Source organism: Lathyrus oleraceus, chromosome 2 (genome assembly GCF_024323335.1).
Source record: "Lathyrus oleraceus cultivar Zhongwan6 chromosome 2, CAAS_Psat_ZW6_1.0, whole genome shotgun sequence".
Classification (NCBI taxonomy): Eukaryota; Viridiplantae; Streptophyta; class Magnoliopsida; order Fabales; family Fabaceae; genus Lathyrus; species Lathyrus oleraceus.
The window spans coordinates 115,520,615-115,544,662 of NC_066580.1; the positions used below are offsets into that span (position 1 = coordinate 115,520,615).

A 24,048-nucleotide genomic window follows, 5' to 3' on the forward strand; every position below is an offset into this window, starting at 1 on the left:
TATGTCCTCTTCCTTCCATTACGACATTGGTATGCCCTTCGGGCTTCTTTGGGAGGTTAGGATAAGGTTTCTTCATCCCACTTGAAGCATTGGCAGCGCAAGGTAGCTTTCCTTTCTTGATTTGGCTCTCAATTCGTTCTCCCACAGAGACAACCTCAACAAAAGTTGGGAAGCTGGATCCTACCATTTTCTCCATATATTGAGCATGAAGAGTTCCCATAAACATATCAATCATCTCCTTATCAAGAAGAGGAGGTTGGACATGAGTTGCAAGCTCTCTCCAACGCTGGGCGTATTCTTTGAATGACTCTTCATTACGTTGAATCATGTCTTGCAGCTGGGTGCGATTGGGTGCTAGATCAGTGTTGTATTGATAATGCCTAAGGAAGGTTTCAGCGAGATCTCTCCATGACTAGACTTGTCCTCTTTCTAATTGCATATACCATTCCAAAGATGCCCCACTGAGGCTGTCTTGGAAGTAATGAATCAGGAGTTGATCATTATTGATGTGGGCAGCCATCTTGCGGCAGTAAGCTCTGAGATGAGTTCTAGGGCAACTGATCCCTTTGTACTTGTCAAAGTCCGGGACTTTGAATTTTTGCGGAATCACCAAACCTGGTACCAAGCACATGTCAACAACGTCCAAACCGGGAGTAGTGTGAACCTCCAAGGATTTGAATTTTTCTTCCAGAGCATGGAGCCTCTCAACAACTGGGTCCGGGAGATCTTCAACAACAGGTTTGGCTGGTTGTGGCACGAAGAAGGCGTCATATGGATCTTCATCACCTATCATAGATCCATGTCGAGCAGATACAACATAATGCTCGTGGGGTTTTATATTATCCATTGGGATCGGAATAGGGGTCGGTCCTCCTCTAGGCTGGGTAGGATTACCATTAAGGTCAGTCTCATCAGGGATGCTAAGCGATGGTGATCCAAACTGAGCAGCAACCTTTTTGGCTTCTGCGTTAGTCTCAACATCCTTCTCCTTCTGGGCTAAGAGCAACACGGTCTTAAGCAAATGATCCATCTTTGCCTGCATGGAGTCAATTTCTATCCTCATTGAAACTTGGTTTGCTTCAAGCTGTTCGAGTGACATCTTGTAGTTGCGGCGTGTCTCGTACCGATGTCGAGTAGTCAGCGTTTACTGGACAAAGGGTAGAATATGGTGTAAGCTTTTGTTTCTGGAAGATGGTATGTAATGCATGCTGATGATATGCAAATGCATGAATTTTGTCATGTTTTTCATGAAGGGATACAAATACTCAAGATCAATTACGCATCGTGTACATCGGGATAACAGGAGGAAGTATAGGTTTCTCTGATTACTGAAAATTCCAAGGGTAGGTTCTAAGGTTAATTGGTTCCTAGAGTCATCGATTGTCGTTGATAGCGTCACTGTCGTGACGAAGACTCGTCGGACAGTAATACCCTTAAGATAATCTTGTCTTAGGAGAGGTCTTTGTATTGTCCCAACAAGGAAGACTCCATGGGGATTCTACTACGCGACTCTCGGGTCCCAGGTTCTAACAGGTTCCCAGAGTCATAGATCGAGGTTGGAAATATTACTGTAAGGTAATAATACGTCCAAGGGATCTCATCTGATTGGGGTTTTCGTATTAACCCAACAAGTATGAAACTTAGTAGGTTAATACTACATAACCGCCGGATATAGTGGGTTAAAAGGTCCCTAGAGTCATTGATCCAACTTGAAAGTACTATCATCGTGACGAAGACTCGTCGAACAATAATATCTCAAGAGAATCTCCTCTAGGCGGGGTCTTCGTTTCTTCCCAACAAGGAAGACTCCTTGTGGGCGTCCACTATGCAACCACCAACTTAATCTTATAGTTTTTCTCAGACTCGGGTAGAGAGTCTATCTCACAAAGTACCAACAATCAGAGAACCCCAAATAAGACATAACCAATAAAACATCATACAATAATTATGACAACTTAATAATAACAAAAAAATAATAAACAGATGAACAAAATTAACACACAATACATCAATTGAACTAAATTAGGCTTCACTCTCTTTTGCTTGGAGCTATTCCCCAGCAGAGTCGCCATCTGTCGCATCTCAAAAAATACGATTCCTCGCGATGGTCGCGGAAAAAATTATGTTCGAACAGAGTCGCCACCGAACTTTATTTATCCCAATGAAGGAATAGGAAAATATCGATAAAACCTTAAGGAAATGGAATGATGGTCGTCGTAACCATATTCGGGTTCGGGGATGGATTACGCAAGAGGAAGGCATTAGCACCCCTTACGTCTGTTGTACTCAACGAGAACCTTTTAGTTCTAATTTGTGTTTCGAGTGTTAATTTATGTTTGCTTGTTATCTTTGGGTTATAAAATATTGAAAATAGAAACGGATGAGAACCTCATAAAAGGGGAAAGGGGAGGTTTTTTATTAGTGTGTTTGCGAAGATACAGCAATCTCCTGCCTACGTATCCTTATGGTATAATAAGGAAACCAAAGCATTCGTAGTTTGGGGAACTACGGTTGATTGGTGTCTTTTAGGGAATAACTGTTTTAAATCGTGTTCTAAAGGCTAAACGCTGGCTTGTCTACTCTCGGCGGAGGCTTAAGCATCGGTTTGTTGTGCGCACTAGAAAGGATTAACAGTGTTCTTTCTGAACAGAGTTTTGGTCACACGGAGGTGACAAGTTGGATGAATGTGTTGGGTGTTTTTAGGTTGGATGACGATTACTCGGATATTCGAGTAAGACAACTCGTATCCTAATTGTCGGGAAAGGGAATAGAAGACTCTAGACCGCTTTCTGTTTCATCTGAATAATTATGAAAAGGGTTGGATAATAATTAAGGTGTTTTGAATGGATGACGATTACTCGGTGAATCGAGTAAGACAAATCGTATCCTAATAATCTGGAAAGGGAGTAGAAGACTCTAGACCGCTTTCTTTTTCATCTGAGTGATTACGAAAATAAGTTTGCGCATGGTTGATGTATTTTAGCATGAATGACAAATACTTGAATGACTGAGTAAAACAACTCATATCCAAGCGTTTGAGGAGAGGAATCGAAGACTCAAGAGCATCTCCCTTTTCACATAATTTGTTATGAAAGTGGTTTGATTAAGTTGTATGTTTGGCGGAAAATGACAATTGTTCGAATGACCGAGTAAGAAAACTCGTATTCATCCAATTGAGGAGTGAAGTTGAAAACTCAAAGTCAACTCTTTTTCCATTCAACTGAGTTTGAGAAAAAATACTCGATGTTGGATCAAGGTTTTAGATTGGTATTTTGAATGAAGTGAATTTATTTAGTGTATTGCTCTTCTACTCGATAAAAATCGAATAGGTCTCATTGTAAGAAAGCCCAAGAGTAAGCTATGTGAGGTTGATGGCGATGCTTTAAAAGCGATTGACTTACAAGGGTGTTTTGAATTGGTTTGGAAAAGGCGCACTCGATATTTACCGAAGTTTGTTTTTACATGTGCATATGAATTGAATTATGAAAATGGTCTCGAAATGAGATTGCTTATGAATTTTAGCTTATGCAACGTGAATGCAAAATAACCAACAAGAAAATAAAGAGTCTCATTGTAAGGTAGCCCAAGAGAAAGCCTTTTGTGCAAAAGTGACCTATGCTAAACAAAGGATAATGGTCTTACAAACATGTCCCCCTAAGGTGGTGCCATGATGCCATTCTTACAACATGCATATAAGTTACATATGAAAATCCAAGTGCTTACAAAGTATCACAAAGAGTAATGAAAAGGCCTTCAAGAAAAGGTCCTAAGATGAAATCCTCTAAGTCAGAGTTGATTAAGAGTGGAGTGAATATGTTTGGTCTTTATCATTTTATCATGTTTTTGTTATTTTTAATGTACGATGACAACAAAATAAATAACAAGTAAATAAACATGCATGATGAGTTTGTACAATGATGATGATAATGAGTACTTAAATGTAAATTACAAGGTAATGACATAGAAGTAAATCACAAGATAAAGAATGACAATATCACAATAATAATTGTTAACGAATATAAATGACACAAAATAAACCACAAGTTAATGGAGTAAAGTGAAATAATGTAAATGTTAGGAGTTAGTAGTTAGTGGTTAGTGGTTAGTGACAATAAAATAAATTGCAAGGAATTAAAGTGCAATAATATAAATGTTAGGAGTTAGTAGTTAGTAGAATAACAATAAGCAAATGGATTAGCAAGTTAATGTAGAGGATATGATTTCATCTATGCATCAAATGACTCAAATATGGTTGGAATAGAGGCAATCTACCAATGCCTCAAAGTATCATGAATGATCTATTGATCAACCATTAATAGGTTTGAGACATTGAGGATTTAATCAACTCTAAACAAACATGGTCATGATCTAATAGAACTCATCAACCAAATAAATATAACAACAAGTCAACAATAAATATTAAATGATAACAAGAAACAAGGTTTAGGAAATGGTTTCATCTATGTATCAAATGACCCAAATATGGTTGAAGTAGAGGCAATATATCAATGCTTCAAAGTATCATGAATGATCTATTGATCAACCATTAATAGGTTTGAAGTATTGAAGATTTAATCAACTCTAAAAAACCATGACCATGATCTAATAGAACTCATCAACCAAATAAATGTGAAAAACAAGTCAACAATAAATATTAAATGATAACACGAAACAAGGTTTGATTGAAAATGGTGAATAAAAAGTAGTAAGAGCAAAAAATCCCCAAAAGGGTGTAAACCTAACAAAAAAACACTTGTCTCAAAGTTGACTCAAATCTCTCTCAAAACACAACCCAAGAGTAAAAACTCATTTTCAAACATAAAACAAAACCAAAAAATGTTAAGGAGTTTGAGTCCAAAATATTACCAAGAGTGTGGTGTCAAAACTAGGTTATTGTTGTGTTTGGGTTTGAGAATGAAGCAAAAAGCTTGGAAGAGGGTGGCTATGGTTGTTGTGGTAGGAAAATGGAAGAGAAGGAAGGTGTATGTTTATATGGTGATGGTGAATGATTATGTAAGTGAAGATTACAAGTTTGCTATTGTTTTTGTTGTATGGAGATGGTGGATTTTTTACATGGTGGTTGGGTGGTTCAAAGGAGAAAAGAGGGTTTGGGTGAGTTAGGGTTTAGGTTGAAAAGAGGGAGCTTTGAAGGTGATTTGGGCAGAGGTTTTGTGGCTTTCAAGCTTGAAAAATGAGTGAGGATAGTGCTCTATTTATAGGGGAAGCAAAGGGGTTGAAGTGGGTGATAAAAAACACATTGTGTAAAAAACAGACTTATTACAGCTGCCTGCGCAGGTGTAATCGGTTACCCTAATTAGGGTAACCGGTTACCCGAATTAGGGTAACCGGTTACCTAGTCAAAAATGGTCAAAAACTCAATTTTGGGTTTGTGTAACCGGTTACGCTGATTAGGGTAACCGGTTACCCATTTTTTTTATTTTTTTTAGAAATAATAAATGTATGCATGTGTAGTAGGGTCATGGATCAGATGAAAGTTGTATCGGGGTAGGACAAAATTGGGGTATGACAACATTGGCGCCAACTTTGATCCCCAATCTCTAACCCTCACATTGCAAAGGATAATCCTGAAAAATTCAATTGAATTTGAGTTTGAATTTCCACTATTTTGAAATTAGAAACTCCAGGGATCCACAACCTTTTGAGCATTTAATCCTTCTTCTGCAAGCATTTGGAGTGAGATCAAGCATGAGCAAGAGCAAGATCAGTTGAATCTAGATCTCCATTGAAGGTATTTTTAAAAAAATTTGATCTCTTCGATTCTCTCTAATTCTTGCTCAATTCTATTGATTCTTTGGTTGTCTGAAGTCCTACCAATGTATGCAAGAAGATTGAGTTGCTTAGAGGCTAAATCGAAGCAACTCAGTTCATGTACCTCAAATTTCAACTCCATGTATCTCTCAATATACTTGGAGTTAGAGTGAATTGAGGATAGATTTGAACTTAGTGCCATTTTTACTTTGAAATCATGTCCTTGTTTTTAATTTTGGTGATGGTTATGACTGAACCAGTCCGGCGAGGTTCGCCGGAGAAGACAACCGGTCCTTGGCCGCCGGTGGTGTGCTGGATGGTTATGAGCCATAAGATCCTTTTAAAATGATCTAATCATGAGCGTTCCTTTTGAATATCAACTGTGTGGCGCGCTGACTTAAGTGCACGATGGAACGCGCGTTGGTGGCCACTTGATCTGCCACCTCAGATAATGTGGGAGATCAAGTGGTCCACGTTTTTTCTGATATTTTAATTTTAACTTTAATTGCTGTATTTTTAATAATTCATATTAAATTTAATATTGATCCAAAAAATATGGGACTTTCACCAAAAAAATTTAAATATTTTCCTCTTTCATATTTCGAATTAAAATTATTTTTTGGGTCATTATTAATATTTTTCATGAATTAATTGATTTTGCATTTGTTTTTAATTGTTTAAAAATATTTGTAAATGTCCAAAAGTTATGAAATTTTTTCTCCGAGGTGCTTTGACCTTGTTTGACCTATGATAAATCTCATGGCCATTTCTTTGGTGTTTTGATGAGGTTTTAGGAATTTGACAAACCATATTTAATTTAAATGCCTTTTTTTAGTATTTTTAATTTGAATAATGCCAAATAAATTTGTTGACCAATTGTGATGACTTGTTTATGTTTGCCTCTTGTTGTTGGGTCTTGGTCAAGGTTGATTTGACTTTGTCAAATTAATATCATTGGATTTAGGGGATTGATGGAATGTACATTGCATCTCCCAAAATGAATGGATGATATTAATTTGGTAAAAGTCCTCCTTTGACCAATTTGTGTTTTGATCAATTTCCCTCCCACTTCATCTTATTCCCTTTCTTCATTCATTCATTCCATTTGGCCTATGATATCTCAAAATCCTAAGGCTAGTTGATTGAAAAATTGACATGAGAATGGATGAGATTAGGCCACCCCTTTTGTATATTCTTTTTGTGTGTGGTATGTTTCATAAGCATAGTCTACTATACTATGTCTCTAATATGCATTAACACCAAAATTTTATTGCCCGACCTCAAATAGTTGTGACTTCTACATAAGTCCAATTACGATTGCTTAACATAGCGCTAAATTTGTGACATAAAAGGCATAAACATTCTAGTTAGTGAGATTGTAAGTCTCCCCTCTTTCATGGTATTGTATGGAAACTTGGCATTTTTTCCTTCCTTTGGAAGATGTCTTGGTTCAAGGATCCATGTTTGTGATAAGTGGGTTGAGTGTTATCCAAAGAATGACTTCAATTAAAAAGCAAAAGCAAAGCATTACTAACTTCTAACCTATTAACTAATAACTTTTAATTTCAAGCCCTTTACTTTAATGCCATTTAATTTTTGCTTTTATTCATTTGCCATTGTTCATATCATCCTATTTGTTTATGTTAATGCAATTTTCACTTTGTCCATTTGGACCATATTGTGTGATATATTTTTTTTGTGTATACTTTGTTTGTTTGTGTGGTCTTTGACCATTAATGTACATAATAACAACAAAAAAACCCTAAAAACTTTTGTGTGGACTGTTGGTTTGATCTTGGACAAACGGACTTAGAATCTAGGCAACATTCCTATGCTAAAGGACTTGGCCAATGCTAACTTATTGAGAAACCAAGTGCTTGAAATTTGAAACTTCATCTGATACATCATTCAAGATCCTTTGGAATTCATCTGCAACATGATCATTGTGAAGCTGTTATTTTGAACCTGTGACTTGTGGAATTCATCTGTTACATGGGCTATTTTGGGAGAAGATCATGGAATGGATAAGCTTGGATGTGGCTATCTTTATTTGATGCCTTGCTCTTCAAGATAATATAATTGCGCATTGTGTTGTTTGATTCTAAAAAGTCCAAGGAAATTCTGGGTTTCTATTGACATTCTTGTCTATTGGATTGCTACCCACTTGGTCAGATCTTTTCAACTCTAAACTTTTAAATTTTTTACATAGGGAAGTCTCTTCATCTTCTCCCCATTTCTTTAATTTTAAAATCTCTCTCTCTCTCCATTTTTTAAAATCTTCTTTGTGTGAACTACTTTTGTTCTAAACTTTGACCACTTTGCAAAAAGATAGAAACTTTGGCCTTATGCCATTGCATTTTCAAACTTCTTTTCTGAAATCAAACTTGTAAGTAAACTTAACTATACTTGACCTAAACTTTCAAAAAGCCAAAAAGAACTAACTCATTCAAACCATTTTTAGGCCTTTGTGCCTTTCAATTTTTTTTTGTTAAAAGCAATGCATCCACTTTGAAATTTGTATTACGAACTACGAGGTTTTGATCCCTCATTTTTATGCTGGTACGTAGGCATAAGACCGCGGTCTTGTCAAACACAAAAATATAATCAATTAATTCTTTTCTCATCCCCCCATTCTATTTGTTTGTAAATATCACTTTATACCGAGTACATATGCACACAAAAAGGGCTCCCTAGGAGTACCTAGGATACTTTGGGTGCTAACACCTTCCCTTTGTGTAACCAACCCCCTTACCTGTAATCTCTGACATTTTATTAGTTTTGATTTGAAAACTTCTTACTTTTTGGGTTTTGTTCGTACTTTTTCCCTTTTCCTTTGGAAACAATAAAAGTGCGGTGGCGACTCTTGTTATTTGATCTCTAGCTTGTCAATAGCTTGATGATCATGAATTTACCGCTACAGAAATTAAGTGGCGACTCTGCTGGGGAGTAGTCTCCAGTGGGTTTAGCCTACTTTTTATGTGTATATATTTGTATATATGTGATGTTTGTATATATGTATGTGTGATATAATTTGCTTGTTGTGCTTGGTGATCTCTGAGTGGCGAGATAAGTTCTAACCCGAACTTGAGTGCAATTAAGATAGGAGGATGGTATAGTCATGTTCGACTTGTGTGGAGTAGTCCTTAACAAGTTGGCTTGAGATTCATCCGCTCAGTGGAGACTCCTTTTGATTTGGAAATGTCACACAAGTATTTATGGTTAGGCATTACTATTTCTAATTGGGTCCGAGAAGCTGAGGACCTTAAAACATTTAACCCATCTTGGCCTATTTAGGACCTAGTGCAAAGACTGTTCAAGTGTAGACTTGGTAACAGTTGTTACGCGATACTACACTCATACGAGTTTCTCTTGAGAATATTATGGGTAGATGAGTCAGTCATCTTAACCTGTAATATCTGATAGATGGAATTAAGACTCTGGGAACTTTTTAGAACATGATCTACATGTTTTTATCCTTAGTTCACTCCTTTGGGATGGTTCTTACCCAGACTCCATGCTCGTGACTTGCAACAAACCCTTGATTCTTGGTTGATCCAATCAAGTCTTGTCAATATCAATGGAACTTGGGTGTTGATAAGGTGTAAACTATAATCCACTAAAATGGATGATTGATCTTGACAATGACTTGATTCATCCCTTGACCTTTGCTTGCCTTGTGTGTGATCCCTTATTTGTGATTGTTTCATTCACGCATTCATGTGCATCATAACATTCATCACACAAAAATTTCAAGGAACTAAGGTATCATTTGCAAATATTTCCAGACCATGGATTGTGGACGAAGGAACACTGAGAAGTACAGTTTCAGATGTCCCGACTTGAAAAAGTTAAGGAAGCTAGCATCTTTTGTATTAGATCCCTTGGACTTCAAACAACGTCATGGGAAGCTTCTGTCCATCTTGTCTACTAATATGGTTGAAGGACTCTTGAGTGTGCTAGTGCAGTTCTATGATCCTCTCTACCATTGTTTCACTTTCCCATATTTTTAGCTTGTGCTTACCTTGGAGGAGTATTCTCATCTTTTAGGGATACCTATTTCTAGTAGAGTGCCTTTTAGTGGATTAGAGGAGATTCCCCGATCTAGTATTATTGCTGAAGCTCTTCACTTTAAGAAGTCTGAGATTGAGGCTCATTGGGTGAAGAAAGGAGGGTTATTTGGGTTGCCATCTATTTTCCTAATCAAGGAAGCTACTGCCTTTGCTCAAGCTGGTAGTGTGGATGCTTTTGAAGCTATCTTGGTATTGCTCATTTATGGATTAGCTTTGTTCCCTAACATTGATGGTTTTGTTGATGTTAATGCCATTAGACTTTTCTTGATTGGGAATCTTGTGCCTACTTTGTTGGGTGATATGTATTTCTCTTTGCATCTAAGGAATTCTAAAGGTGGTGGAACTATTGTATGTTGTATCCCTCTTCTGTACAAGTGGTTTATTTCGCACTTGCCTCAGACACCTGCTTTTGTGGAGAACAAACAATGTCTAAGGTGGTGTCAGAGACTTACGTTTCTCACTAAGGATGATATAGTCTGGTATGACCCATCTTTAAGTAGTTTGGAGATTATTGATAGTTGTGGTGAATTCTCTAATGTGCCTCTCATTGGTACACAAGGAGGAATTAACTACAACCCTGCTTTGGCTCGTAGTCAACTTGGGTTCCCCTTGAGAGACAAACCTAATAACATGTTGTTATAAGGTCTTTTCTATCAAGAGGGTAAAGATCCCATACATTTGAGGCAGAATATTGTGCATGCTTGGCATAATATGCATAGGAAAGGAAGATCCGAGCTTGGTCCGTGCAATTGTGTAGCTTTGGAAGCTTACACTCTTTGGGTGAAGAAGATAGCTATGGAGTTGAAGATGCCTTATCCTTGTGAAAGACCCATGTCTGTGGTTGTGGTTGAGCCATTAACTCTCCCTAACCAAGATATAGAGGAGTTGGAAGACGCGTTCGCCAGGATGAAGCAAGAGAAGGACATGTGGGAAAAGCGTTTCCATGCTTTGAGCAAGAAGCATGAAGAGTTACAATTGGAGTCTAAGGACAAAGATGCACTTATTGAGCTACTTGAAGACCGAGTGACGAAGAGAAAGAGAGAGCCAGAGGTTTCATCTTCTAGCATGCCTCAGCCTTCCGTTGCTTTGAAGAAGATTGTTAATCAACTTGTCCTCGAGAAGACTCAGATGAAGGCTTCTTTTGAGACTGAGATCCGTCGCATTCGAAGGAAGTACGCGCCTGCAGCCAGATCTTTTGACGATGTTAGGGATCCTTAGGATGACTAGTCTCCTTTTCTCTTGTATTTTTTATTTTGGTTTCTGAAATTGTACTCAGTGTAATCCTCCTAATTTATATAAATAAAAAGATATTTTTGGTCATATCAAATTGTTGCAATTGCCATTTAAATATTATATATTTGTAAATGATATTGTAAGTTCCTTGAAAATAAAAATAATCAAGCATTACATTTCATGCATAATTTGCACAAGCAGGTTTTCTCCAGATGTCTGATTGGTGTTTCTTCTGTGATTTAGCCAAGTTGACTCACTAGTACAATACCCGAGCCAATCATCTGAGAATCATGGAACATTTGGAGCAAGAGAACAGAGAGCTGAAGGACGAGATCGCCCGCCTGACTGCCATGATGGAGTCAGTTCTTGCTACTCAGAATCAAGCTTCTCCAACGCTTGCAACTCCTTCCGTGAGGACTGTTACTTCAGAGGTGACTACCTCTACCATGCCGGATATGCCTGCCGGATTCTCGTGGGGAATGCCGCCCAAATTTGTGCCCGAAGGCTTTGAGCCTACATTTTCTTCCCTGTCGGTATCTAGCCTGGTCATGTCCATGCCACCTCCCGTTGTGCATACCTTGCCTCGTTTAGAGGATACCATCTATCATTCCGAGCCGTCTGAGGGTCCGGATGTGTATGAGAAGATGGACGAGATGAAATATCAGTTTCTTGAGCTGCGCAAGGAATTGAAGACGCTAAGAGGTAAAGACTTATTTGGAAAGAGTGCTGCTGAGTTGTGCTTAGTGCCTAACGTCAAGATCCGGTGAAGTTCAAAGTACATGACTTTGAAAAGTATAAGGGGAACTCTTGTCCGCTCAGTCATCTTGTGATGTATGCCCGCAATATGTCTACTCAGACCGACAATGATCAATTTCTTATTCACTACTTCCAAGATAGTCTGACTGGTGCTGCACTCCATTGGTACATGGGGTTGGATAGTGCAAGCATTCACACTTTCAACGACTTGGGAGAGGCTTTTTTGAAGCAATACAAGTACAATGTGGACATGGCACCTGATAGAGACCCGTTGAGGTCTATGTCTCAGAAGGACAAAGAGACATTTAAAGAATACGTCCAAAGATGGAGGGAGTTGGCTGCCCAGATCACTCCTCCTTTGGAGGAGAAAGAGATTACAAAAATCTTCTTGAAAACTCTGAGTTTATTTTATTATGAACACATGATCGCTAGTGCCCCCAGTGACTTTACCGAAATGGTAAGCATGGGGATGAGACTTGAGGAAGGAGTCCGTGAGGGACGGTTGTCAAGAGATGAGGCGTCAACAAGCAAGAAATATGGTAGCAAATTTGGTAAGAAGAAAGACAGTGAGACGTGAAGGTGAGAAAAACAAGAAAGGGGGGTTTGAATTGTTTTGGAAAATAAGCGCTTTTTGCAAAATAAAATCACACAGGATTTTATACTGGTTCGCTTATAACACAAAGCTACTCCAGTCCACCCGGCCAAGGTGATTTCGCCTTCAACAAGGACTTAATCCACTAATCTTGAAAGATTATTACAACCAACGTCTAAGAGAAAGATCTCTTAGTCCTCTCAAGTATACAGACTGCGCAGAGTCACTTGAGGAATTAAAACAATTGAGGTAAAAACAGAGTTTTGTAATCTAGAGTGCTTCTAGGATAAAGCTAGTATTACAGCAATTAGAGTAGATAAGTAGTTTCACGTTATGAGTAAAAGCTCGTGAAAGATTAGAGAGAGAGAGAGTAATTCTGTGCGTTCAGGTGTGTCTCTCAATGAGGTTCACCGTTCTTTATATAGAGGTGAAAAACGACCGTTTGTAGTGATGGCAAATATTTAGTCTTGATGAGAGTTTAATGCCATTACTTCGTTGTTTCTTGCCAAAACAAGTTTGTCTCCTTGAATAACTTCTTTCCAAATATAGTTCTTTCCATTTTGAAGTTGAAGTTGCCGTTACTCTTTCTGGATAAGGAAATCCATTATCAGAGTCTGCATTACTCCGTTAATCTGAGATCTTGAGATGTGGCTTCAGAGCTTCTGATAGTTCTGATCTTTTAGAATTCTGATGTTGTCTTCAGATGATGTTGAGAGCTTCTGGAATTGTGATATACCGTTGATCAGAGTCAGAACTTCTAGAGTGTGCTTCTTCTTTAGATGCTTCTGATATTCTGATCTGCTGTTTTGCTCAGAGTCAGAACTTCTAGAGCGCGTTTCTACTTCAGATGCTTCTGATCTTCTGGTAATTTGTATCTGATTTGATTCTATATCTGATGACGTGATCAGATTCCTTTCTTCTTGTTTAGAGTCCTGCACACTTATAACTTTTCGTTAGAGTGCCACTTTTGGTTTCATCCTTTGTTATCATCAAAATCTTGGAATCTGTTGTAGAACTATTTTTGTTCTTACAAGACGAACGCAGTAATCAGTGGGAGGCAGAGGAGGCCTCAGATCGGAAGGAATCCACCACCCCGTCAACATCATCATCATCAAGTGTCATCAGTAATTCTGGTATTTTCTAATCAACAAGCAACACCAATACAACAACAACATCAACGTCAACAACCGCAACAAAGAACGAACACCTACAACAACAACAATACCAACAACAATCATCATTAACAGAACTTTGAGAGGAAGAAGGTCTCTTTTGACCCGATTCCTATGTCATATACAGAGTTGTATCCTTCGTTAGTTCTCAAGAACTTAATTCAACCGAGGAACCCACCGCAGATCCCAGAACCACTTCCTTGGTGGTATAAACCTGAGCTTTGTTGTGCTTTTCATCAAGGAGCACCCGGACATGACATTGAAAACTGCTATCCATTGAAGTATGAGGTTCAAAAGCTTATGAAGAGTGGTATGGTGTCCTTTAAGGACCGCACGCCAAATTTGAAAGCGAACCCTTTGCCCGCTCATGGGAATTCTTCAGTGAATATGATGGACAGTTGTCTTGGGGAGTATAAGATTTATGACGTCAGGTTTATCCGAAGACCCTTGGTGTAGATACACAAGGATATTTGTTTGGTGAGTGACTATGAACATGACCATGATGGTTGTGTTGTTTGTAGTGTGAACCCAAGAGGGTGTGTTGTAGTGAAAAGGGACATCCAACGTCTGATGGATGAAGGCATGATCTAAATTATTCAATCCCGTCATGTAGATAACGATGTCAATGTCATAGTGCCCGTTTTCAAACAACAAGAGCGGTTGGTAATTCAATATGACAACAACAATAATAATAATGTCAGTCAAAGATCAGTATCGTCGTTGGTAATGCGGTTAGCGGGCCCAGTCCTGTATTCATCTGATAAGGTTGTACCATACCAGTACAATACTACGATGATAAAGAATGGTCAAGAGGTCACGTTACCTATAACTAGTTCAGTAGTGAGCATTGCTGATGTAACGAAGGTGACCCATAGTGGTCGAGTGTTTGGGCCGGTGTTCCCAGAAAACAAAGAAGAAACGACTGTTGGTAAGAAGGCGGAGGTGCCTAATGTAGATCCGATTGGAGTTTCAAAAGATAAGTATGGTGAACCCAGCAACTCGAAAGCCAATGATGATGATGAGGTACTCCGATTGATAAAGAGGAGCGAGTTTAATGTGGTGGAACAACTGCTCCAAACCCCCTCAAAAATCTCAGTGTTGTCTCTGCTGATGAATTTCGAAGCGCACAGAGAAGCACTATAGAGAGTTCTTGAACAAGCATACGTAGAGCATGATGTTACAATGGATCAATTTGATCATATTGTGGCTAACATCACTTCTTGCAACAATATCAACTTTTGCGACGAAGAACTCCCCGAGGAGGGCAGAAACCATAATCTGGCTTTGCATATTTTTATGAGCTGCAAAGAAGATGCTTTGTCAAATGTGATGGTTGACATCGGGTCGTCACTGAATGTGCTTCCAAAATCAACTTTGTCGAAGCTATCTTACCAAGGAGTGCCCATGAGGTATAGCGGTGTAATCGTCAAATCTTTTGACGGTTCACGCAAAACAGTTATTGGTGAAGTGGACCTTCCAGTCAAGATAGGTCCGAGTGATTTTCAGATTACTTTTCAAGTAATGGATATCCACCCGGTCTACAACTATTTATTGGGAAGGCCATGGATTCATGAGGCGGGAGCTGTTACCTCCACTCTGCATCAGAAATTGAAATTTGTCAAGAATGACAAGCTTGTGATTGTTGGAGGAGAGAAGGCGATGTTGGTTAGCCACCTGTCATCTTTCTCTTATGTTGAAGCTGAGGATGAGGTTGGAACTTCGTTCTAAGCCTTGTCTATTGCTGCTGAAAAGAGAGTTGGGGCACCCATGTCCTCATTAAAAGATGCTCAGAAGATTGTTGAAGAAGGTACTGTTGATCAGTGGGGGCGCATGGTAGAAGTCTCCGAGAACAAGGGCAGAACCAGTTTGGGGTTTCAGAAAGGCTTATCAATTGCAATATCTTAAGATATGCATCTCAACTTCCGTAGTGGAGGGTTCATTCATGGCAATGAACAACACCTAGCTGCTGTGCTAGAGGATGACAAAGAGGAAGACTGCACCAACTTTGTAACGCATGGAAAGACGTGCAACAATTGGACTGCTGTTGATATTCCTGTTATTTTGCATCGATCTAAGTAATTGCTTTAAAATCCTCCTCCTATGCCTAAGGGAGAAGTGAACATTGTTTGGGCATTTCAATTTGATCATTAATAAAATTAATTCTATTCATCCACATCTTTGATGTTTGTTTTTACTTTTTGCTTTATTCTGAAAATGGTAATCACAAAAAACATAAATAAACAACATAATTGTCCATCTGCATAATATATGGTCATAAATTCACTTCTCTAAAATCCAAATATCAAATCAGTATGCAGGTTGATTTCTAATCCCATTGAATACAATGATCCTTCTCCTTCTCCAAATTTTGAATTCCCTATGTTTGAGGCCGAAGAGGAAAGCGATGTAGAAGTGAGTGATGAATTGACTCGTCTTCTCGAGCAAGATGAAAAGATTATTCAGTCGTTTGAAGAGCAGATTGAGCTAGTCAACTTGGGTTCCGAAGATGATGTGAAGGAAGTCAAGATTGGGTCTCGACTGTGTCCAGATGTCAAGAAGGGGTTGATTGATCTTCTTCGAGAGTATTCATATGTGTTTGCTTGGTCCTATCAAGACATGCCTGGTTTGGATTCTGAGTTTGTGGAGCATAGATTATCGTTGAAGCCAGAATGCCCGCCAGTCAAGCAGAAATTAAGAAGAACACATCCTGATATGGTTGTGAAGATCAATGAAGAAGTGCAAAATTATATTGATGTCGGTTTCCTTGTAACAGTTGAGTATCCGCAACGGGTGGCTAATATTGTGCCTGTGCCGAAGAAAGATGGAAAAGTCCGCATGTGTGTTGACTATCGAGATTTGAATAAAGTCAGTCCAAAAGATGATTTCCCTCTGCCACACATTGATATATTGGTAGACAACACTGCTAAATTCAAAGTCTTTTCGTTTATGGATGGATTTTCCAGATATAATCAGATCAAGATGGCACCCGAAGATATGGAGAATACCACATTCATTACACCCTAGGGAACATTCTGTTATAGAGTGATGCCTTTCGGTCTAAAGAATGCTAGTGCGACTTACCAGAGAGTAATGACTACTCTTTTTCATGATATGATGCATAAAGAGATTGAAGTTTATGTTGATGACATGATTGCTAAATCAATTGATGAAGAGGAACATGTTGAGCATTTGTTGAAGCTATTCCAGCGTTTGAGGAAATATAAACTCCGCTTGAATCCCAATAAGTGTACTTTTGGTGTTCGTTCTGGTAAGTTGTTGGGCTTTATTGTCAGCGAGAAGGGTATTGAAGTTGATCCTGCCAAGGTCAAAGCAATACAAGAGATGTTTGCGCCCAAAACTGAGAAGCAAGTCAGAGGTTTTCTCGGCCGCTTGAATTATATTTCCATATTCATTTCCCACATGACTTCCACATGTGCGCCTATATTCAAGCTTCTTTGGAAAGATCAGTCTTGTGATTGGACCGAAGACTGCCATAAAGCTTTTGACAGTATTAAAGAATATTTGCTCGAACCTCCGATTTTGTCTCCCCTTGTTGAAGGAAGACAATTGATCATGTATTTGTCTGTACTCGAAGGTAGTATGGGTTGTGTTCTTGGTCAGCAAGATGAGACTGGAAAGAAAGAATTTGCAATTTACTACCTCAATAAGAAGTTCATCGACTGTGAGACTCAGTATTCGATGCTTGAGAAGACTTGTTGCGCATTGGCTTGAGCTGCTAAGTGTCTGCGCCAATATATGTTAAATCATACCACTTGGTTGATATCCAAAATGGATCCAATCAAGTACATATTTGAGAAGCCTGCTTTAACTGGGAGGATTGCCCGTTGGCAGATGTTGTTATCAGAGTATGATATCGAATACCGATCTCAAAAAGCTATTAAGGGTAGTGTCTTGGCTGACCATTTGGCTCACCAACCAATTGAAGATTATCAGTCAGTGCAATATGATTTTCCTGATGAAGAGATTTTGTACTCGAAAATGAAAGATTGTGATGAACCATTGCTTGAAGAAGGGCCGGAACCTGGTTCCCGTTGGGGCATGGTATTTGATGGAGCTGTTAATCAATATGGAAATGGCATTGGGGTGGTGATTATTACTCCTCAAGGCACGCATCTTCCATTTACAGCTAGGTTGACTTTCAAGTGTACAAACAACATGGCAGAGTATGAAGCTTGCATTATGGGGCTTGAAGAGGCCATGAATCTCAAAATCAAGTATTTGGATGTCTTCGGTGATTCGACTTTGGTTGTGAATCAAATCAAAGGAGAATGGGAGACAAATCAACCCGGTTTGATACCATATAGAGATTATGCGAGGAGGATTTCAACTTTCTTTACAAAGGTTGAGTTTCATCATATTCCTCGAGATGAAAACCGAATGGCAGATGCTCTTGCAACGTTGGCATCGATGATTGTAGTGAAGTATTAGAATGAAGTTCCTAATTTATCTATGATGCGTCTTGATAGGCCAGCTCATGTGTTTGCTGTTGAAGAAATCAAAGACGAGAAGTTATGGTATTACGACATCAAATGTTTCCTCCAAAGTCAGATTTACCCGCCTGGGGCATCTTTGAAAGATAAGAAGACTTTGAGAAGATTAGCCGGTAATTTTTACTTGAGTGGTGATATACTTAAAGGAGAAGGGCGATCCAAAATGCAACGGAATTAAAAATTTCTCCTTTAGTGATCCTTACGAATGGGCATGATCAGTGATAGAATCGTTACCTCTTGTGGCGATTGTAACCTTTGATGCAAATCTACGGAGCAATCACGAATGTTGAACGATGACAACGCCTCTACTCAGTCCACACGAACGGATTCCTTCAATCTCAGTGCTAGCTTCTACGAATGAAGGCTTTGAGTGAGAGAGAGAGAGAGAAACGAAATTGCAATTGCACAAATGCTTCTACACAAGGGTTCTATTTATAGAACCACTTGCGTGGGCTGCAAGCTAAAAATCCCACTCAAGTGTATGTGGCCCATACCTTATAATATGCCAAAATCACTTAAGCGCGTGGTACCTTACCATATTTCGTATTCTACTTAAGTACACCGTACCTTATGATGTTCTACAATTCACTTAAGGGCACCGTACATTACGGTATTCCTTAGTTACTCTATCTCTCACCAATCCGTCCTTTTGCGTGTGACCCTGTAGGTTTTCGCGGCATTGGCAATTATATTAAATCACGTATTTAACATAATAAACAGTGAGCGGTATCTAGCAACACATCACTGCTACCCAAGACACGAAAATGTCATGTGATCTGACAAATCCTTTTGTGATAATACTTATATGTACAATTACCCTTTTGCCCTGATGTCTATATTGAACACAAGGCATAGACCGTGTCATCCTTGTCCAGTTCAATATTGGGCCCATAGACATTTATCTTGTTGCGCAGGATGGGAAAATTCCATCTAGGTCACTCATGTCCCTTAGCATGCTTCGTGGAGTACCCATCAATTGTCTTTATGGTCATCCAGTTATGGACAACGTTTGATCATCAATAAGGCACTCGACTCTACATCTAGGGTCTATAGTGGTTTCAGGTCGAAGGGTGGTATACACCATTATCACCATGAGAATAACTTATGACACTTTGCATAACATTCTATATAGTATTCTCATAGCGGGTCAATCTAGTATAAATATTACTCTTAATATTCATAACTATGTTTAAGACTTGATTACACCTTATCCATAATCCATGAGATGTGATCATCAGTCTATATACATAATAATCTTAATGCTTTAATGTTATCCCACTTCACAATAAAGCTCGATTACGGATACTTTAAGAATAGTGTCCTTATGTTTAATGTGATCTCATGATTAAGTCACACTTGATACATTAAACGGACTAGCTATTCTAGGGACTTTATTAAACAAACATAATAAAGAAAAAGCCTTTTATTATTAATAAATAATTCGATACAAGTACCAAAAGTATTGGCTTCTAGGGCTTACACCAACAATCTTCCACTAGCACTAGAGCCACTCAGGCATACCCCTAATGCCCATAGATCTAGTATGGCCATCATACTTCTGCTGCGCAAGAGGCTTTGTCAGTGGGTCAGCAATATTGTCAAGTGTAGGTACTCTGCATATTTTCACATCTCCTTTATCTATTATCTCTCGAATGAGGTGATAACGCCTAAGTATGTGTTTGGATCGTTGGTGAGATCTAGGCTCCTTAGCTTGTGCGATAGCACCATTGTTATCACAATAGAGACCAATGGGATCCACAATACTAGGAACTATGCCAAGTTCATAAATGAACTTTTTGATCTAAATAGCTTCCTTTGTTGTACTTGAGGCAACAATATACTCGGCCTCGGTTGTAGAATCAGCAACTGTATCTTGCTTTGAACTTTTCCAGCTCACAACGCTACCGTTTAAGCAAAACACATAACCAAATTGCGATCTAAAGTCATCCTTATCTGTCTGGAAGCTAGCATCGGTGTATCAAATTACAGCCAGCTCTTCCTGACCTCCATATATCAAGAATGAGTCCTTAGTCCTTCTCAAATACTTAAGGATATTCTTGACAGCTACCCAATGAGCATCACCAGGATCAAATTGGTACCTACTCGTTGTACTTAAAGCATGCGAGACATCTGGTCGAGTACATAACATGGCATACATGATAGATCCTATTGCAGATGCATATGGAATCTTATTCATGCGATCCCTTTCTTCCTTAGTTGAAGGGGATTGTGTTTTTGATAGACACAGGTCATGTTGCATAGGTATGAATCCTCTCTTGGAATCATGCATATTAAAGCGTCTCAGTACTTTGTCTATGTACGTACTCTGACTTAGGCCAAGCAGTTTTTGTGATCTATCTCTATAGATTCTGATTCCTAATATATAGGCTTCTTCACCTAGGTCCTTCATAGAAAATCATTTCCCCAACCAAGACTTTACTTGTTGCAGGGTAGGGACATCGTTTCTAATGAGTAATATGTCATCTACATATAATACCAAGAAAACGATCATGCTCCCACTAACCTTCTTGTAGACACAAGGCTCATCTTCGTTCTTGATGAATCCATATTGTTTTACCGTTTCACCAAAATGAAGATTCCAACTTCTGGAAGCTTGCTTCAATCCATAGATTGATCTTTGTAACTTACATATCTTTTGGGCTTCTTTTGGTATGTCAAATCCTTCAGGTTGTGTCATGTACACATCCTCAAGAAGATTCCCATTAAGGAAAGCAGTTTTGACATCCATCTGCCATATTTCATAATCATGATATGGAGCGATAGCAAGCAAAATCCGAACAGATTTAAGCATTGCAACTGGTGAAAAGGTTTCATCATAGTCAACCCCATGAATTTGTTTATATCCTTTTGCAACCAGACTTGCCTTATAGGTATGTACCTTACCATCCATGTCAATCTTCTTTTTGAAGACCTACTTGCATCCTATAGGGTTAACTCCTACAGGAGGCTCTACCAAGGTCCAAACTTGGTTTGTGTACATGGAATCCATTTCAGATTTCATGGCTTCTAGCCACTTCTCAGACTCTGGACCAGTTATGGCCTCTTGGTAGGTCACAAGCTCATCTTGATCCATGAGTAATACATCACCTTGATCAGTTATGAGATATCCATATCTCTCAGGTTGGTGACGTATCCTGCTTGACCTACACTGGTCTTGTTCTACTTGAGCAGGTTGCTCTTCCACAACTACTTGTGTTTCCTGCTTTAATTCCTCCATAGGTGTATCAATGCTTTGTGATTCTTGAATTTCTTCAAGCTCTACTTTCCTCTCACTGGTTCCTTTGGAAATAAAATCCTTTTCTAGGAAAACTCCAGTTCGAGCGACAAACACTTTGCCCTCAGAAGGATTGTAGAAGTAATACCCTCGATGCTTTATTTACTTTACGCACTTTACTCGCTCTCTACGCCTCACATTCTAAAATAAACTTTTCATCATGATTAACACCGTTATATTCGTTTGTGTTACCATGTTTGGCTAAATCTTTTAAAGGTTAGAATGTAAGGATCGCGGTTAAAGTAATGTTTCACATATTGAAATATGTAGAAATACTTTAAAGGCTGTTTTGATTTTTAACTTGAGTTTTCTAAAACAAACTTGGTTAGTTTTAATTATTCGAGGAGTGCGAAAGCACCATGGCGTAGTAACTAGGAATCTTTATCACTTTAAGGAAAAGTTATTTTTGAAACTGTTTTCGGACGCGTTGATAGGTTTAAAATCAGTAAACTCCTTGGGTAAACTTTTCAAATCAAAATCACTTTTCAACTAAGTTTACGAGTCTCATTTCTTAAAAATAGGTTTACTACTTTAGCATTCTGCGCACCTTTTATAAGTGACAATAAAAGGCCTTAATTTAAGGGTAAACTTGGTTCTGAATATGCGAAAGTGACAATTCCTGTTAAATGGATTCTTTTCAAGAGTAGAAAATATTACCTCATAAGTAGTTCTATTTAGACAATCGAAACATCACTTAACTGATGTGAATTACATTCAATCTGTCTTCACTTGCATTTATTATTTACCGTTATTTTGCAAACCCAATATCTCTTTTATACCGCCTTAGATAAACACCGTAACGATAGTAATCGATAGATTGACGATTGGTCTCTGTGGGATTGATATTCTTTTATATTACTTTGACGTTATTCATGCACTTGCGAATCACGGCGATCAAGTTTTTTGGCGTCGTTGCCGGTGACCAACTTCGTCAAATTTCGTACCCTGTTGTTACACCGTATAGACTAAGGCATTATTAGCAGGTAAATGCGAAGAACCCATAGTATCGAAAATTTAGTAGATCCTTTAGCGGAACCCTGAATGTTATACTCGTACACGCCTCTTACTCATCAGAATAAAGAAAGCTATGGCCGAGAATCGCGATAGGCGACCTCTTAAGGAATTTTCCCAACCCTCTAATGAGGAACCTAGTTCGACTATAGTAAACCCCCTTATACCTGCTAACAATTTCGAACTAAAACCGTCTTTATTGCAATTAGTGCAATAAAACCAATACGCGGGTCTCGCTACTGAGAACCCGAATCAATATTTAAAAGTTTTTATCCAACTAGCCGACACCTTTAAATCTAACGGAGCTTCACCCGATGCGATCCGTTTAAGATTATTTCCTTTCTCCCTCAGGGATAGAGCACGTTCATGACTAGATTCACTTCCAGCTAATTCAATAACTACATGGGAAGACCTTAAGAGAGTATTCCTTGCTAGATATTTCCCCCTATTAAGACTATTGTTCTTCGAAACCAAATAACTAGATTTGCTCAAAACCAAGGAGAATCGCTTTTCGAAGCTTGTGAGAGATATAAAGAGCTATTAAAAGTCTGCCCATACCATGGCCTAGAACAATGGCTGATCGTTCATACCTTCTACAATGGGCTCCATTATAACACCAAGATGAGCATCGACGCTGCCGCAGGCGGCACGCTGATGAACAAACCTTATCCAGAAGCTTGTGACCTAATTGAGGATATGGACCAAAACCATTATCAATGGGGAATTGAATGAGCATCAATAGAGAAAAAGGAGACCCAAGGTGGAATACATGAGGTAAGCTCTCTAGACATGATGCAGGCGAAAATGGACGCTTTAGCCCTTAGGATCGAATATATGTCTACAAACACTAACACCGTAGCAGTAGTCCATACAGAGTGCAAAATTTATACATCTAAAGGACACGAATCGGCGGAGTGTAACCTTTTGAACGAACTGAATACTGACCAAGTGAATTACGCCCAAGGTAACCCATTTTCAAACACTTACAACCCTGGATGGAAGAATCATCCGAATTTCTCCTATAAAAACCAGAACCTTATCCAAAATCATGCACCTCAGAGACCGCAAGGTTATCAAGCCCAAAAACCAAACCAACCTATGCAAGCTGTGCCCCAGAAGTCTAACCTTGAGAAGATCATGGAAAGCTTTATATCGGGCCAGACTCAGCGAAATAAAGAATTCCTAAACCAAAACATTCACGTAAACGAACTTATAACTCAATTAGGAACCAAGGTTGATCAGATAATCACTCACAACAAGATGCTTGTGTAGCGGGATTTTCGTTACTTTTAGGTTTATTGACTAAACCAAAAGTCAACATACAATTCGAGTCGCCACCGCACTTTTATTTGTCCAAAGGAAAGGCTAAAAAGTGAACAAAAGCCAAGTAAGAAGTTTTATCAAATCAAAAACTAATAAAAATGTCAGAGATCTAGGTAAGGGGGTTGGTTATGAAATGGGAAGGTTTGATGCACCCAAAACATCCTTAGTACTCTAAGGGAGCCTCTTTTTGCAAATATGTGGTGTAGGTTGGTATTTGTGAAAATATGTGCAAAAGATTGGAGGGATAAGAAGAGAACAGATTATGTTTACAAGTTTGCTGTTTGAATGGATGAACCCATTGCCTACGTACCATCAC

The 24,048-nt window shown here is 38.7% G+C and overlaps 1 non-coding gene across 1 annotated transcript; it reads right to left on the bottom strand.

The window, feature by feature from the left end:
• Positions 1 to 22,868: 22,868 nt before the first annotated feature.
• LOC127124462 (small nucleolar RNA R71) lies at positions 22,869 to 22,975 on the bottom strand. Its single transcript, XR_007803950.1, has one exon. It is a non-coding gene; the product is annotated as a small nucleolar RNA R71 (small nucleolar RNA).
• Between the last annotated feature and the right edge of the window lie 1,073 nt (positions 22,976 to 24,048).